The sequence below is a fragment of the Notolepis coatsorum genome, assembly GCF_963971535.1.
Source record: "Notolepis coatsorum genome assembly, chromosome: 15".
NCBI classification, from domain to species: domain Eukaryota; kingdom Metazoa; phylum Chordata; class Actinopteri; order Aulopiformes; family Paralepididae; genus Notolepis; species Notolepis coatsorum.
In genome coordinates, this window is record NC_140179.1 from 95,135,088 (window position 1) to 95,154,763 (window position 19,676).

Here is a 19,676-nt window from a genome sequence, read left to right on the forward strand (position 1 = left end):
GGTCACGATTCGATACAGATCATATACTACCTATATATACACTACACACAGTAGTACACACACACACTTGGTTTGGTTCAGAAAAATACAAATCTTATTTTTAAAACAAGCCTTAGTTAGAACACACCAACATTTTGGGAAATTAGCTTAACGTCTTCTCCAGAGAGAGACAAGAAGATAGATACCAGTTTCCAAACTTTCCATACATTGTGCTGCTAAGCTAGGCTAACATGCAGCCAGATAGCTTTTTACTGAACGCACAGAGAGGAAACTGGTATCCATCTTCTTGTCTCTCTCTCTGGAGAAGATGGTAAGCTCATTTCCCCAAATGTTTGCGTGTTCCTTTAAACATTATGCTAATAGAAGTAGCCACACCAACCATATATGCCACCAGTTAAACTGACACAGGGAACGGAACAATAGAAGGAGACTCGTCATCAATACAGTTTTACATTTCAATGTATTATATTGATGAAAGAAAAACAATACAAAAATAAAATAAATAAATAAAATCCAAAGGCAACTCTTAAAAAAGCTTTTTAGAAGACAATTATTTATTTAAGACTCCCCACTGAGCTACCCATCAACCTGAGAAACAGGTTTCAGGTGCTGGAAGATGAAGGGCGAGGAATAGAAGACAACGAAGAGGTGGAGCGTGACTCTCAGGTTCTGGAGAAAGCCTAAGTTGCTGAAGTTGCTGAAGCAATCCTGGGTAAACCACGGAAGAATAGGAAGCCATAGATCAGTGAAAAATCATGGAACCTTGTAGACCAGCGGGAAACAATAAACAAGAGGATCCTTGGCACACACTCGGAAAGAATCAAGAAACAGCTAAAAGCAAAGTACACAGAGAAGGATAGAGAAACAAAGAGAACTTGTATAAGACAGACAAAAGGAAATGGATGGAGAACATTGCAAGTGAAGCAGAAGAAGCTGCAAGGAAACAACAAATGAAGACACCGTACGGTCTTACGAAGGCACTGTGCAACGAGAGACCTAGACAGAGCACAGCAGTACTGGACAAGACTGGCAACCTCATCAGCGGAAAAGATGCAGTGCAGGGCACTGCAGGCAAGGTGGACAGAACACTTCAAGGAAGTACTGAATAGGGAACCACCAGAAAACCCAATAACTGATGAGGAAGAATGTGAACTCACTAACATGATTGAAGAGATTCCTGTACACGAACCAACACTAAGTGAAGTAAAGGAAGTGATTAAAGGACTTCAGAATGGGAAAGCACCAGGATATCGACAATATCACAGCCGAGTTATTAAAAGCAGACATTGAGTTTTCAGCAAAGAAGGTACATCAATTGTTGGAAAAAATATGCAGGCAGGAGAAGATCCCGAAGAACTGGAAGAGGGGGCTTATCATCAAACTAGCAAAGAAAGGAAACCTCAAAGAATGCAAGAACTCAAGAGGCATCACCCTACTTCCAGTCGTAGGCAAGATACTTGGCAGGATCATCATTGACCGAATCAGAATTGGAATCGACTCACGGCTAAGAAAATAACAAGCCGGTTACAGAAGAGGAACAACAGAACAAGTCTTCATACTGCGGAACATCATTGAGCAAGTAAACGAGTGGCAAGCAACACTCCACCTGAACTTTGTGGATTTTGAAAAGGCTTTCGACTCAGTCCACCATGAAAGCCTATGGCTAATTATGAAGAAATATGGAATCCCAGAGAAGATTGTCCAGATAGTGAAAATATTCTATGAAGACTTCCAGTGTGCAGTAGAAGACCAAGGAGAAATATGCGAGTGGTTTAACATCAACAGCGGTGTCAAACAAGGATGCAACATGTCAGGTTTTTTATTCTTAATGATCATGGATTGGATAATGAGAAGAACAGTTGGACAAGGTGAGAATGGAATCAGATGGAAGTTGACATCAAAACTCGACGATCTGGATTTTGCAGATGATGTAGCGTTACTCTCCTCTACCAAACACCAAATCCAGGAAAAAACGACAAGAATGGAGAGAGAAGCCAGACGAGTGGGACTCAAGATTAACACCGGAAAGACAAAAACCATGAGAATTAATGCAAGAAACCATGACAAAATCAACATCAACGACCAAGAGATTGAGGATGTAGACCAATTCACATACTTGGGAGCCACCATCTGTAAAGAGGGAGGGGGTATGAAAGACCTAAAGAACAGACTATCCAAAGCAAGAGGTGCATTCATCAAACTCAAAAAGATCTGGCACTCCAACAGCATCTCAAGAAGAACAAAGCTGAGATTGTACAAAACACTGGTTGTGCCAGTCCTACTGTATGGATGTGAAACATGGAAGATGAACAAGGGAGACAACAAATCAGTCGACGTGTTCCATAACAGATGCCTCAGAAGAATCCTCAAAATCCAGTGGCAAGACCGCATCAGCACCGTAGAGCTACTAGAAAGAGCCGACATGAAGCCGTTGAGCAAGGAAGTGAAGTGGCGAAGATGGAAGATGATAGGACACATACTGAGGCAAGACCACAACAACAACTGCAACATATCAATGAAGAAAAGGAAGAAAAGGAAGAAAAGAAGAAAAGGAAGACCAAAGACTACCTGGAGACGCACAGTAGAGAAAGAAAGAAAAGAGGCAGGGTGGAGCTCATGGCCTGAAGCAAGAACAATGGCAGCTGACCGGGAGAAGTGGAGACGCTCTGAAGGCCTTATGTGCCACTAGGCACGAAGTGGATAGGTAACAAACTGAGCTACCCAAGAACATTTGCATTCACTCAGACACAAATTCATACACGAACATCCGCTCGCATGCACACACACATATGCAAAGGCAACAGATTTGAATACTAACAGACAATAAGAGTCAGTCAGGCTTAATCTTGCTCTAGTCTTATCACTGTACTCTAATCACTCCACACGCACACACACACACACACACACACACACACACACACACACACACACACACACACGACTGTGCATACTGCAGCACTCTACTCAAATGAGAGCAAGGGATGAAGCAGTCATGCAACACATTCTACACCTAGGATTTTCCTTAGTCCTGGGCTAACAGTCTGTCTGTCGTTACACACTATACCTGTTAGCTCTGTGTTAGTTTACAACATCAAACTGACTGAAATAGCCACATGGATATTTTAAAGGGTCACCGTTTAACTTCGGACTAATGTAATTTTTAAGGTCCATCTAAAATCAAAATTTTCCTTAAACCGTTTCAGTAGAATATTTTATCTGGCTTGATGACCAACCTCCCTGACTGTATTATATATTAAGCTATATAGCCCAGGCCAAGCATTTCCCAAGACTCTTCTCAAACTGCTTTTCTCACAGACTCTCTATGACACACCAGTCCTTTGTGCCAGTAGCCATCAGGCTCTACAACTGTGGGCAAGGACCGCTGCCAATAGCTGGAGAACTAACGGCTGGAGAGAACTTTAGTTAAGTTAGAGAACTGTTAGTACTTAGTCGTGGATTTGAGTTGGCAGCCCTAAAGAATTCCCATATTGCCGTCCTAACAATGTAGTTATGGTTAGGGTTAGTGTTATTTCAATAGTGTTATTTAACATTGTTCAGTTCTAGTTAACAGCAAAATCTTAAGCCTCAGCCCTGAGCTCAGCTCACAGCGCTCCATCAAGCCTCAACACACCCAGCCGTGGGCCGTGAGCCGCTCCCATGAAGGCCTATAATAACACCTGGTAAGGTAAAGGTTGTAATTAGCTGCCGTCACATCAAGACGCCAACACTCCTAGTCTGACGGGCATAATTTTATAACTACATATTTTCAGATTCAATATGAATTTTGACTTTGAGGTCACAATTAGATTTGATTTTCCGATACTATACTATACTATACTATATGTGTAAAGATTCTGAGGACTATTAAGGACTCCAACCACAAACGATTCAGGCGTTGCCGTCCCGGCAAACTGTAGGCCTACTGCAGCCACAAGGCCTGGACCAGCAGACTCCGGAACAGGTTTTTCCCCCCACAGGCAGTCAGACTCATGAACAGGGCTGAGGGCACGAAATTAACTTTTTGACTCACCGGCCAGTGGCGGGTAGATGGGAAGAATCTACCCGCCAAGCATATTTTTTACCTGCCAACTTTCTTTTGATTAAAAAAATTATTATTATTATTTTATATCATTTTTTTTTAATAAAATATATATATTATATAATCATACTTGTAGTTGTATTGTCTGTGAGACATCGCCACCTCGCTGTCTGCAAACAGCTCCACTGTGTGTGTATACTCGAGTGGCCTCCAGCTCCAGCAAGGATTCTCCGGCGCTGCAGCTGGACCCTAAACTCTACATTCAGCATGAAAGGATTCTCCTGCGCTGCAGCTAGACCTATTCAGCAGCCCTCATGCGATGTAAGCCAGGGGCTCGAATACGCATGTTGTAGGACATTGATGTCAGGAGCTATCTGTAGCTACTGCTGGATGGCGTTGGGACAACGCCTCTGAACTATTTAGTTTACTGGGACATTTCGTAGTGACTAGTGAGCTAACGTGGGCTAACATGAGCTACCTAGCCAACGGAGGTATTATGCACTGGACACTTGCTGGAGCAGTTGTTGATGTCGGGAGCTATCAGTAGCTAGCCGGCTGGATAACGTTACACAATGCCTCATGTATTAAACTAAAAGTGAATAGTTGACTGGGTCATTTTGTAACAGTAGCTAACATTAGCTCACGGAGGTCCCTCTGACTAGACTAACGTCACGGTGACTGTCCGAGGCAATAGCCTCTGTTTACATTGTTAGGTTCTCATCAAACCATCCCAAGTCCTTAGATTGATCTCTCCCAGAATGAAGACACATGACATATTTATACCCTCATGGATGAAGAAGAGAAGGGGAGGGGTGTGTGTGTGTATGTATGTGCGTGTGTGCTTGTGTACGTGCTTGTGTCAGAAGAAGGGGGCTAGGGGTAATGGGTTAGAGGAGGGAGGGGTGTTTAGCTGAGATCATGTCAGCAGGTGGCCCAGGGCAGGGTGGCAGAAAGGCCAGGGAGGGGAGAGGAGAGGGATGTTTAGGAGACACACAGAGAGAGAGAGGGGAAAGGAGAGACACATGGTAGCATGTGAGCTATAGCATGTGAGCTGTCGTCATGCTGATCAGGACAAGAGCTAATTGAGAAAGTGGCTCCATTGACCGGCCTGTGACCAGGCACTGTGTGTCTGTGTGTGGCAGATGTACAGAGAGCCACAGAGACGAGCATGTGAGGCACTGGACCCTACAGCCTGAGGGCCCGGAGGAGACAATCATGCTATCATCAGAGGAGAGCTTCAAATATTAATGAAATATCCTATAACATGCAGCATACAGAAACGGGTGCGGGAGGGGTAGGAGCAGCAGTGCGCGGTGCGCTGCATGTCTGTGCTGAGACAGCAAGTGAGAACTGAGCTAAGAATTGGATCATGATTTTCGGTTTTCACATGACTATTATTGCCCGCCACACGGCGGGCAGACCTCTCAGTGGGAGTCGCCAAACGTAAAAACTGCCCGCCGATGGCGGGTGGCGGGCTCTAATTTCGGGCCCTGCTCATGAACAATTAACACCAGAGGACGACCCTATGACTGGAGAAATACGGTGCTAGTTCATCGCTGTCTCTGCGACTGATAATTGCACACACTACACCCACGCAGTGCTCGTTAAAGGAGCCAGAGAAACCTTATCACAGATTCTACTGCACCCACCACACCCACACTGTGACGACTACTACATTGTGATTATTGTATTGTAATTAATGCTATTTTCTTTTCTATGCTGCTGTGTCGGGGAAGCTACTCTGAAAGCAAAGTTTTCCAAGCTACCAATTTCTTCACACTGAAAGAACAAAGTTTGTCATGATTGGAGGAGCAGGAAAAGAGGGCAGGGTTTGAGATCTGTCAATTCCTTTCTTTTCTATTTGCCTGTGGAGAAATTGTAGTTCCAGTAGTTAACTCCACCTCAAAATGGAAAAAATAAAAGTTATTAACTACTAAAATCACTATGCCAATTTGAATTCAGATGAACTAGGCCTACTTGAGAGTTACGTACTGCAAAATGTAGTTACACTACTAGTTTAATTACATGTAATGAAACGATTCCCCATCACGATGATGCTGGTGTTCACTTTGGCCTCACGTTCATTAATCTATTTGTGGTAGCCCACCGCAATATCAATGAATTGAGGGCCACTATAATATCAATGAGGCCCACCGCAATATCAATGAGGCCCACCACAATATCAATGAAGGCCACCGCAATATCAAAGAGGCCCACCACAATATCAAAGAGGCCCACCACAATATCAATGAGGCCCACCACAATATCAATGAAGGCCACCACAATATCAATGAAGGCCACCACAATATCAATGAGGCCCACCACAATATCAATGAGGCCCACCACAATATCAATGAAGGCCACCACAATATCAATGAAGGCCACCACAATATCAATGAAGGCCACCACAATATCAATGAAGGCCACCACAATATCAATGAAGGCCACCACAATATCAATGAGGCCCACCACAATATCAATGAAGGCCACCACAATATCAATGAAGGCCACCACAATATCAAAGAGGCCCACCACAATATCAATGAAGGCCACCACAATATCAATGAAGGCCACAACAATATCAATGAAGGCCACCACAATATCAATGAAGGCCACCACAATATCAAAGAGGCCACCACAATATCAAAGAGGCCACCACAATATCAATGAAGGCCACCACAATATCAATGAGGCCCACCACAATATCAAAGAGGCCCACCACAATATCAAAGAGGCCCACCACAATATCAAAGAGGCCACCACAATATCAATGAAGGCCACCACAATATCAATGAAGGCCACCACAATATCAATGAAGGCCACCACAATATCAATGAAGGCCACCACAATATCAATGAAGGCCACAACAATATCAATGAAGGCCACCACAATATCAATGAAGGCCACCACAATATCAAAGAGGCCCACAACAATATCAATGAAGGCCACCACAATATCAATGAAGGCCACCACAATATCAATGAGGCCCACCACAATATCAAAGAGGCCCACCACAATATCAAAGAGGCCACCACAATATCAATGAAGGCCACCACAATATCAATGAGGCCACCACAATATCAATGAGGCCCACCACAATATCAATGAGGCCCACCACAATATCAATGAGGCCCACCACAATATCAAAGAGGCCCACGACAATATCAATGAGGCCACCACAATATCAATGAAGGCCACCACAATATCAATGAGGCCCACCACAATATCAATGAGGCCCACCACAATATCAATGAGGCCCACCACAATATCAAAGAGGCCCACGACAATATCAATGAGGCCCACCACAATATCAATGAAGGCCACCACAATATCAATGAGGCCCACCACAATATCAATGAAGGCCACCACAATATCAATGAAGGCCACCACAATATCAATGAAGGCCACCACAATATCAATGAAGGCCACCACAATATCAATGAGGCCCACCACAATATCAATGAGGCCCACCACAATATCAAAGAGGCCCACCACAATATCAATGAAGGCCACCACAATATCAATGAAGGCCACCACAATATCAATGAAGGCCACCACAATATCAAAGAGGCCACCACAATATCAATGAAGGCCACCACAATATCAATGAAGGCCACCACAATATCAATGAGGCCCACCACAATATCAAAGAGGCCCACCACAATATCAAAGAGGCCACCACAATATCAATGAGGCCCACCACAATATCAATGAAGGCCACCACAATATCAAAGAGGCCACCACAATATCAATGAGGCCACCACAATATCAATGAGGCCACCACAATATCAATGAAGGCCACCACAATATCAATGAAGGCCACCACAATATCAAAGAGGCCCACCACAATATCAAAGAGGCCACCACAATATCAATGAAGGCCACCACAATATCAATGAGGCCACCACAATATCAATGAGGCCCACCACAATATCAATGAAGGCCACCACAATATCAAAGAGGCCACCACAATATCAATGAAGGCCACCACAATATCAATGAGGCCCACCGCAATATCAATGAAGGCCACCACAATATCAATGAAGGCCACCACAATATCAAAGAGGCCCACCACAATATCAATGAGGCCCACCACAATATCAATGAAGGCCACCACAATATCAATGAAGGCCACCACAATATCAAAGAGGCCACCACAATATCAATGAAGGCCACCACAATATCAAAGAGGCCCACCACAATATCAATGAAGGCCACCACAATATCAATGAGGCCCACCACAATATCAATGAAGGCCACCACAATATCAAAGAGGCCACCACAATATCAATGAAGGCCACCACAATATCAATGAGGCCCACCACAATATCAATGAAGGCCACCACAATATCAATGAGGCCCACCACAATATCAATGAGGCCCACCGCAATATCAATGAGGCCCACCACAATATCAAAAAGGCCCACCACAATATCAATGAAGGCCACCACAATATCAATGAGGCCCACCACAATATCAATGAAGGCCACCACAATATCAATGAGGCCCACCACAATATCAATGAAGGCCACCACAATATCAATGAGGCCCACCGCAATATCAATGAGGCCCACCACAATATCAATGAGGCCCACCGCAATATCAATGAGGCCCACCACAATATCAATGAGGCCCACCACAATATCAATGAGGCCCACCGCAATATCAATGAGGCCCACCACAATATCAATGAAGGCCACCACAATATCAATGAAGGCCACCACAATATCAAAGAGGCCACCACAATATCAATGAGGCCCACCACAATATAAAAGAGGCCCACCACAATATCAATGAAGGCCACCACAATATCAATGAGGCCCACCACAATATCAATGAGGCCCACCACAATATCAATGAAGGCCACCACAATATCAATGAAGGCCACCACAATATCAATGAAGGCCACCACAATATCAATGAAGGCCACCACAATATCAATGAGGCCCACCACAATATCAATGAGGCCCACCACAATATCAATGAGGCCACCACAATATCAATGAGGCCCACCACAATATCAATGAGGCCCACCGCAATATCAATGAAGGCCACCACAATATCAATGAAGGCCACCACAATATCAATGAGGCCCACCACAATATCAATGAGGCCCACCACAATATCAAAGAGGCCCACCACAATATCAATGAAGGCCACCACAATATCAATGAAGGCCACCACAATATCAATGAAGGCCACCACAATATCAAAGAGGCCACCACAATATCAATGAAGGCCACCACAATATCAATGAAGGCCACCACAATATCAATGAGGCCCACCACAATATCAAAGAGGCCCACCACAATATCAAAGAGGCCACCACAATATCAATGAGGCCCACCACAATATCAATGAAGGCCACCACAATATCAAAGAGGCCACCACAATATCAATGAGGCCACCACTATATCAATGAGGCCACCACAATATCAATGAAGGCCACCACAATATCAATGAAGGCCACCACAATATCAAAGAGGCCCACCACAATATCAAAGAGGCCACCACAATATCAATGAAGGCCACCACAATATCAATGAGGCCCACCACAATATCAATGAAGGCCACCACAATATCAAAGAGGCCACCACAATATCAATGAAGGCCACCACAATATCAATGAGGCCCACCGCAATATCAATGAAGGCCACCACAATATCAATGAAGGCCACCACAATATCAAAGAGGCCCACCACAATATCAATGAGGCCCACCACAATATCAATGAAGGCCACCACAATATCAATGAAGGCCACCACAATATCAAAGAGGCCACCACAATATCAATGAAGGCCACCACAATATCAAAGAGGCCCACCACAATATCAATGAGGCCCACCACAATATCAATGAAGGCCACCACAATATCAATGAGGCCCACCACAATATCAATGAGGCCCACCGCAATATCAATGAGGCCCACCACAATATCAAAGAGGCCCACCACAATATCAATGAAGGCCACCACAATATCAATGAGGCCCACCACAATATCAATGAAGGCCACCACAATATCAATGAGGCCCACCACAATATCAATGAAGGCCACCACAATATCAATGAGGCCCACCGCAATATCAATGAGGCCCACCACAATATCAATGAGGCCCACCGCAATATCAATGAGGCCCACCACAATATCAATGAGGCCCACCACAATATCAATGAGGCCCACCGCAATATCAATGAGGCCCACCACAATATCAATGAAGGCCACCACAATATCAATGAAGGCCACCACAAAATAAAAGAGGCCCACCACAATATCAATGAAGGCCACCACAATATCAATGAGGCCCACCACAATATCAATGAGGCCCACCACAATATCAATGAAGGCCACTACAATATCAATGAGGCCCACCACAATATCAAAGAGGCCCACCACAATATCAATGAAGGCCACCACAATATCAATGAGGCCCACCACAATATCAAAGAGGCCCACCACAATATCAATGAGGCCCACCACAATATCAAAGAGGCCCACCACAATATCAATGAAGGCCACCACAATATCAAAGAGGCCCACCACAATATCAATGAAGGCCACCACAATATCAATGAGGCCCACCACAATATCAATGAAGGCCACCACAATATCAAAGAGGCCCACCACAATATCAATGACACCCACCGCAATATCAATGAGGCCCACCGCAATATCAATGACGCCCACCGCAATATCAATGAGGCCCACCACAATATCAATGAAGGCCACCACAATATCAATGAAGGCCACCACAATATCAAAGAGGCCACCACAATATCAATGAGGCCCACCACAATATCAATGAAGGCCACCACAATATCAATGAGGCCCACCACAATATCAATGAAGGCCACCACAATATCAATGAAGGCCACCACAATATCAATGAGGCCCACCACAATATCAATGAGGCCCACCGCAATATCAATGAGGCCCACCACAATATCAAAGAGGCCACCACAATATCAATGAAGGCCACCACAATATCAATGAAGGCCACCACAATATCAATGAAGGCCACCACAATATCAAAGAGGCCCACCACAATATCAATGAAGGCCACCACAATATCAATGAGGCCCAGGGCCACCACAATATCAATGAAGGCGACCACAATATCAAAGAGGCCCACCACAATATCAATGAGGCCCACCACAATATCAATGAGGCCCACCACAATATCAATGAAGGCCACCACAATATCAATGAGGCCCACCACAATATCAATGAAGGCGACCACAATATCAAAGAGGCCCACCACAATATCAATGAGGCCCACCACAATATCAATGAAGGCCACCACAATATCAATGAGGCCCACCACAATATCAATGAAGGCCACCACAATATCAATGAGGCCCACCACCATATCAATGAGGGCCACTATAATATCAATGAGGCCCACCACAATATCAATGAGGCCCACCACAATATCAATGAGGCCCACCACAATATCAATGAGGCCCACCACAATATCAAAGCAGCTAAACACAATATCAAAGCAGCTAAACACAATATCAAAGCAGCTAAACACAATATCAAAGCAGCTAAACACAATATCAATGAGGCCCACCACTATATCAAAGCAGCTAAACACAATATCAAAGCAGCTAAACACAATATCAAAGCAGCTAAACACAATATCAAAGCAGCTAAACACAATATCAAATGAGCCCACCACAATATCAAAGCAGCTAAACACAATATCAAAGCAGCTAAACACAATATCAAAGCAGCTAAACACAATATCAAAGCAGCTAAACACAATATCAAAGCAGCTAAACACAATATCAATGAGGCCCACCACAATATCAAAGCAGCTAAACACAATATCAATGAGGCCACCACAATATCAAAGAGGGCCACTACATTATCAATGCAGCTAAACACAATATCAAAGCAGCCCACCACAAACACATTTCCCTAACTGATACGATGAGAAAAGGGACCTGAAGAAGATCCACTGGATCGTAACGTGATCTGATCACAATAAATCCAGTTCTGTTAGATTAGACTGATAAAATAACATATTAAAGGGGCACTTCACCATTGTTTTGCACATATAATCACACACATCCAAAAACGATAAACAGTTTTGCACACATTCATTTAGGCATAGTTGACAGTTATTGGGAGTAAATTTGTTTGAATAATGGCCACCAGTGATGTCATCAGGGACATTGACTCCTTGTGTTGTGTTAATTACAGCTCAATGAAATTATAAGATAGCAGTCCCTATAAGGCAATTTTTTCCATTCATATAATTTCATGGAGCTGTAATTAACACCACACAAGGATTCAATGTCCCGGATGACATCACAGGTGGCCATATTCAAACTAATTTACTCTCAAGAACTGTCAAACTAAATGTGTGCAAAAAAAATTCGGGTGCCCCATTAATAACGTCTCGTGTTGCATGAACACAGTCCATTCTACCACTGGATGGTGTGTATATAATTTGCCGTCCCGGAGTGTCTCCACAACAGATAACCCAACAATCAGTAATAAATGCCATTAACACTGCCAGGCTTGTTGGTGGTTAATCTGATCGGTGAGAGAATAAATGCGTGGGTGAGATAAATAGGCACAGGAAAAGTAGCGTTTATATCACACACACACACACACCCCCAGCCTGACAGGCACGCTAGTAGCTCCCCTTCCTTCCTTAAATCTGAACCCACGGTAATCATAGCAGAGCGCACACCCATGAGACTGCAATCCTTACATCAGACAGGAAGGATCCTGAATGATTGCTGAATGCACTTCAGCCAGGCGACGGCGTGCACTAACAGCATTGATCGTCTGATTGTCGCCAATTCCCAGGTCTTACTTTTAGTAACATATAGCCTACAGTCAAGACTTTACAATTAGTTTGGGGTTATTTGGAAAACAATTATTGATAAATACTATAGACGACCGTGTTTGAGTTGATTGATCGATTGAAAATTGTATTAACAGATTGCAGAATGGGTACAATCAGGGCCGCCTGGGAGAAATGCGAGGCCCTGTGCGAGATTTAAACGCGAGCCCCCCCCCCCCCCCCCAAAGGTAAAAAAATAAAATAAAAAATTATATATATATATATATACCTATATATATTTTTTTTCATACAGTCAACATATTCTTAAATAATAGCGCTGCCCGAGGCTGGGCATGATACAGTCAACATATAGCAAGAGAGAGAGCGAGAGAGAGCTCCCGTTCTACAGTCAATATACAGTGTACAGAGAGAGAGAGAGAGAGAGAGAGAGAGAGAGAGACACATTGGAAAGAAATTGAAATGCTATTTGGCCCTAAACAGAGAGTACACAGTGGCAGAATACCTGAGCACTGTGACTGAAGATCCTTGACTAGGTACAGACTCAGCGAGCACAGCAAGACCGACGGATTCTCAGTTACAGTGGGTGACAATATTGTCACAAGGAAAGACGAAATCACCTACCTGGGTTCCATCCTAGAGGCAAATCTTTCCTGTGACAAAATGGCATCCAATGTAATAAAAAAAGTCAACCAACGAACTAGATTCTTGTACCGGATCTCCTCTCTGGTAAACAAGAATACCCTGAAGACTCTGGCAGGAGCACTCATTCAAGGGTACTATGACTATGCGTGCACCTCATGGTACCAAAGCACCTCAAAGGCGCTTAAAACAAAATTACAAACATCACAAAACAAACTGGTCAGACTACTACTTGACCTGAACCCCAGAACCCACCTCACCCCTGCCCACTTTGCCAACCTAGGATGGCTTAGAGTAGACGACAGAGTACAGCAACTTGCAATGGGCCTGGTCTACAAGATACACTATACGACCGGGGTGCCCATGTACATGTCAAAATACTTCCCAAAGGTCAGTGAATACCACAACCACTACACCAGAGGAAGCTCAACAAATCATGTTAAACCCAGATTCGGCTCAAACAAGGGACTAAACACGTTTCGCAATTATGCCACAACAATGTGGAACGCCCTACCCAAAGCTGTAAAGGAATGTGAATCCCTGCCCACATTCAAAACCGCCCTTAAAGGGCACCTACGGGAGGCTGCAATTCGAAACTGGCCACCGTAAATGCCCAAAACCCCCACCACCTCCTAATAGACAGTCTCCTCCCCACCGCATGTATATATTCCCTCCCCGCCGTATGTATATTTCCCACCCACCCACCCACCCCCTCCTAATGTACAGTCCCCTCCCCATCATATGTATATACTCTGTCAGGATCTAGGGGTAACAGTACTGTATATTTGAATACCGCCTATGTCACAAATGTATCAGTAGTACTAAATACCTATATGTCCCTATGCCATAAATGTCATGTATGTTGTGTATGTCATAAATGTCTATATGAATTGAAAATGGGGGACCCTGATGGAAACAAGACAAACGTCTTTCTCAGGTCTGCATCCCCTTAACAATTGTATGTATTGAGCCGTACTGTATTGTACCCATTCTGCAATCTGTTAAATAAAGTTTTCATTCATTCATTCATTCACAGCCTAGCCATCGAGAAAGGCCACCATAGGCAGACTGTGTGTGTTAGAAAGAGAGAGAGAGAGAGCATGTGTGTTTGTCGTGTGTGTGTGTGTGTGTGTGAAGATCAACACTTAAATCCAAAGAGAGAGAGAGAGAGAGAGAGACACATTGGAAAGAAATTGAAATGCTATTTGGCCCTAAACAGAGAGTACACAGTGGCAGAATACCTGAGCACTGTGACTGAAGATCCTTGACTAGGTACAGACTCAGCGAGCACAGCCTAGCCATCGAGAAAGGCCGCCATAGGCAGACTGTGTGTGTTAGAAAGAGAGAGAGAGAGAGCATGTGTGTTTGTCGTGTGTGTGTGTGTGTTAGAGAGAGAGCATGTATGAGAGATCCAAAAGGACAAAGATCAACACTTAAATCCAAAGAGAAGAGGGTCTATACCAGAGAAAACAAAGCAGCAAGGAGCCAATGGCCGACATCAGCTAAATAGGCTAGCCAGGTACTGTGACACCAGGCCACACACAGCTTTGGCCAATGGCCCAACGCTACCCAAGCTACACAAACGACCAAGACATTCACACACAGCACATGTCATATCTCCAAATGTTGTGAAGTAACATATGTTTTGCCTGGAAAAAAACATCGTTATTAACAAAACATTCGGGAGGGGAAGGAAGGAAGAGTGGGGTAATGTCATTACATTTTCATTCATCTTACCTGCACCAAAAACGCAGGGCGAAAGGCCGCAACACAGGTCTCCACGTTGACGAAAGGCCTCTCGCTGGCGGGACAAAAAGAAGCTATGCTATGGCCGGAGCCTTGTCATGGTGCAGGCCCGACTACATCTTCTGTCAAAGATGATGTCGTAGTCAGAGTGCCAGAACCCCCTGCTATTCTCACGGCTAATGTCAATGGTCGTAGCACAAGCTAACAGCTAACTCTAGGCTAACTGATAGCATCAAACTAACGTGCGCAGCCGGCAGCTAACGTCGTAGCTAAACAGCTAACTGGCTAACAGTTAGCTCAACCCGGCTATCGCTAACCATTAGCTAACGCAGAAGCAAGCTATGCGGCTACCACTGAAACTGTACAACATGAGAAAAGCAATACAGGTGCCGACACCAGGCCACACACCGTTAGCTACTAGTACTACAACAGCTAGTCGGCCAGTTTGGCTCCAGAGAGAGAGAGAGAGAGAGAGAGAGAGATCCACGGCGGGAATAGAATAGGTTGCATGAACTCACCATAACGCAGTATCAATGGTAAAGTTGGAAGGAGACTTTCTTGGCCCACGGTGTAATTTCTTCTGATCCATGCTGCTTTTGAAAAGACATCCACTCGCTCCTCTGAATAGCGCTGAATTAGATCCCTGTACCTCGTGGGTCCGAGAAGAGCACGGAAACACTATTCTAAAATCTGTAGAGCAGCAGAGCCGCAGAAACCGGAACACTGCAGTCTGCAGAGCCGCAGAGGCAGGAACAAGTCAGACACATTCTACAAACGTGTCTAATGTGAAATATATAAGCATATAAGCAAAACTAGATTTTAGGTCTGTGATGAAAAAGGGCCTTGCGGGAAGGGGGGCCTCGCAATTTTTTTTTTAGACATTTAAAAAAATTTAAAAAAAAAAAAAAAAAAATTGCGAGGCCCCCCTTCCCGTGAGGCCCTGTGCGACCGCACTTCTCGCACACCCCCTGAGGCGGCCCTGGTTGTGGACACTCACCTTAGGCATCTTGTTTGAGCAATGCAGGCTTCAGTCTGTGTCAGTCCTGATTGTTCTTCAGAATGAGATCTTCTGAGAGAATTCTTCTTCTTCTTCTTATTTGAATTTCCGGCAGTGTAGACGCATCGTGGCGTATTACTGCCCTCCACAATTCTTGCTTCGCTCACACTTGAGAAAGTTTACACTCCTCTTCTTCTTCTCATCTTCAAAACACATTTCTATCGTCTCTGTCTCCTTCTTCTCTGCTCCTCTTGTCATACAATCACAATACAAACATCATCTCCTCTCTTCTTCTTCTTCTTATTTGAATTTCCGGCAGAGTAGACGCATCGAGGCGTATTACTGCCCTCCGCAATTCTTTTATGGGCTCTTCTTCTTCTCCTTCTTCTCCTTCTTTTTCTTCTTCTACTGGACCCCGTCATCACCTACATTGTCCATTGGAGTGCAGCTACTGCTGCTACTTCCTGTCTGAGCCCCCCTCCGCGGGATTTCTTATACTACACTAGTGGTGTTCCATCTTTAGGCCTCTTCAACTCACACTTTCTCCTTCTTCTCTGCTCCTCTTGCCTGTCCAATACTAATACATACACTAACGCTATATCCTCTGGTACAACTCTGAAGCATGCAGAAATGTCAGCACTGCCTCTGTGATCAACTGGTGGTTCTCATTATCCATGCCAAAGAATGATTTAAGAGAGAAGGAAGATACTCCCAGCTCTACCAGACTTTTATAAAAGATTTCCCTCTCTTTCCTATACCTTTCACATTTTAGGAAGACATGCCCGACAGTTTCAGTCTCTCCACATTCACACACCCCATCTGGATGTTTGCCCACAATGAACAAGCTACTGTTCAACCCACAGTGCCCCAGCCTCAGTCTACACATCTTCACCCTATCACTCCTTGACCCATATCCCTCCACCTTGATCTTGACCCGAGGCTGCAGAGAGAAATAGTGCCTTCCCTTGGTCCCCCTTTCCCACTCATCCTGCCACTCAGCCTCAACTCCTTTCTTTATCTTATCTCTGAGTTCTACTCTTCCCATTGAAATACCTATCTCTTCCTCCCTTCCCAGGCTCTGTTTGGCAAGGGAGTCAGCCATCTCATTCCCCGCAATCCCAGCGTGTCCCGGAATTGTTCTATATATATAGAACACAAATGTTCTAGAATGTTCTATTATGACATCATAATCAGTAGAGATATCCTCTCTCATTGGTCTATGTTGACCACACCCCCATGGTTCAGCTCCTCCCCTTCAGGGGATTTATCTTGATCCTTAGGCCGCGCCCCCTTTTTGTATCTTTTGAACCGCTTGTCGTAGAGTTGACTGAACCACACTTGTAATTAGTGTGGGTGACACTAATGTTCTAGAATGTCTATTATGACATCATACTGTGACAACACTAATGTTCTAGAATGTTCTATAATGATATCCTACTGTGACATCACAAATGTTCTAGAATTGTCGATTATGACATCATACTGTGACATCACAAATGTTCTAGAATGTTCTATTATGACATCATACTGTGCCATTACAAATGTTCTAGAATGTTCAAATATGACATCAATACTATGACATCACAAATGTTCTAGAATGTTCTATTATGACATCATACTGTGACATCACAAATGTTCTAGAATGGTCTGCCATTCATTCCTTATGGACCAAAAGTTCCAGTTTAAATGGTGCGTTCACGTTAGGTGGGAAGAAGCGGACGAACCAGATGACATCTCGTTGCTACAACTAGGAATCATTCACGCGTTGAACTCGAGGAAACGCCCACATCCAAGATGGCGATCGTAAGATCAGTGTTATTTTTGGCGCTCCTTATTGTTATAATAAAATATTTTACCATCAATTCATTCATATTCATTTTCATATGAAGAGTACAGCAGTATGATTGTATTATTCTGATTATGTGATCAAAGTGATCATTTTGATTTGTATTTACCTTGTATTGCAGACATCGCCGTCAAGCTTGCTGCCATGATGGTTGATACTTCCGCATTTCGGGACGCGAAGTGGGAGATATCGGGGTCTATAAAAAACTCCCATATGACCTAGTAGGAATTACCACTAGGAGGCTGACGTGAATGGATTTTCCCAGTCGGAAGCTGGTTCTTCCGCTTCTTCCCACCTAACGTGAACGCACCAAAAGTCAAACGGTGCGGTGAAACTTTCCAAAAAGTAATAGCAACTCGAGTTGGACCAAAAAAAGCTCTGGCAGGAGTTACTGGACAAAAATCGGAAGCATGATGCTGTTGCAACATGGGCTCATCTTAATCCAGTGCTCAAGTCCATCCGGGAGGAACATCCAGAAGTGAAGCACATCCATTTTATTTCAGATGGACCCACCTCCCAGTACCGCAACAAGACAGCGTTCTATCCGGCCTCGACAGTGCCTTTCATGAGAGGGTTTGAATATGTCACCTGAGAGGCGGCTAGGTGGTGCAGTGGGCAAGGCACTCACCACCAATGCTGGAGACGCTGGGTTCGAGCCCAGCGCTCCACATTGCTTTCAGTTTGGCTGGTCGTCCGCACTAATACAATTGGCAGTATTAGGGGGAGGGAAACTGATGGGTGGGGATCGGACGTTGTGGACAGCGACTCCTACAGGTCGGTTGGTGCGCCTGCGCAGTAGAATCAAGAAGCGACGGGGGCGGCGTCCCTCCAAAGCGCAGACCCCTGACGCTGAAAGATCGCGCTGCGCAGGTGAAAAGATGCGACGGCTGCTACCTCGAGTACCGGAGGGGACTCGTGTAATGTATGGCTTCGTCCACACTGCAGCCGGCTTGAGGGAGGCGTTCGAGACAGGGGAGGGTTGAATTGGACGATACGAAATTGGGATGGGAGAAAAATAGAAAATGGGAGAAAAAGTGGATCAAAAAAAATATGTCACCTGGAACTTCTCAGAGGCATCTCATGGCAAGGGTGCCCCTGATGGGGTAGGGGGTGCACTCAAGAACCTAGCAGACCGGCTTGTTGCTTATGGAACTAGCATCCCAGACACCAACACACTGCATGAGCAACTGGCAACACACTCATCTGTAAGGCTATACATGGTAACAGAGGATGAGATCATTTCGGCCCAGGATTTGATTCCTCCATCCCTGAATACAGTGAAGCTATGAAGATTCACCAGGTAAGTCAATGTGACATGAGGTTGAACAAGTTTGATTGATTGATTGATTGAACACAATAGATTGTAGAATGGGTACAATACAGTACGGCTCAATACACACAATTGTTAAGGGGATGCAGACCAGAGAAAGACTTTCGTCTTGTTTACATCAGGGTCCCCCATTTTCAATTCATAATGACATTTATGACATACACAACATACAGATATACAATGGCATTTATGACATACATGACATACAGATATACAGTACAATTGTGACCTACACGATATGCAAATATACAGTACTGTTA

At 44.4% G+C, this 19,676-nt stretch overlaps 1 protein-coding gene across 2 annotated transcripts in view; it reads right to left on the bottom strand.

Annotated features, from left to right (window-relative positions):
• napepld (N-acyl phosphatidylethanolamine phospholipase D) overlaps window positions 1-19,676 on the bottom strand; it is a 53,623-nt gene that overhangs the window by 21,654 nt on the left and 12,293 nt on the right. The window lies entirely within an intron of this gene.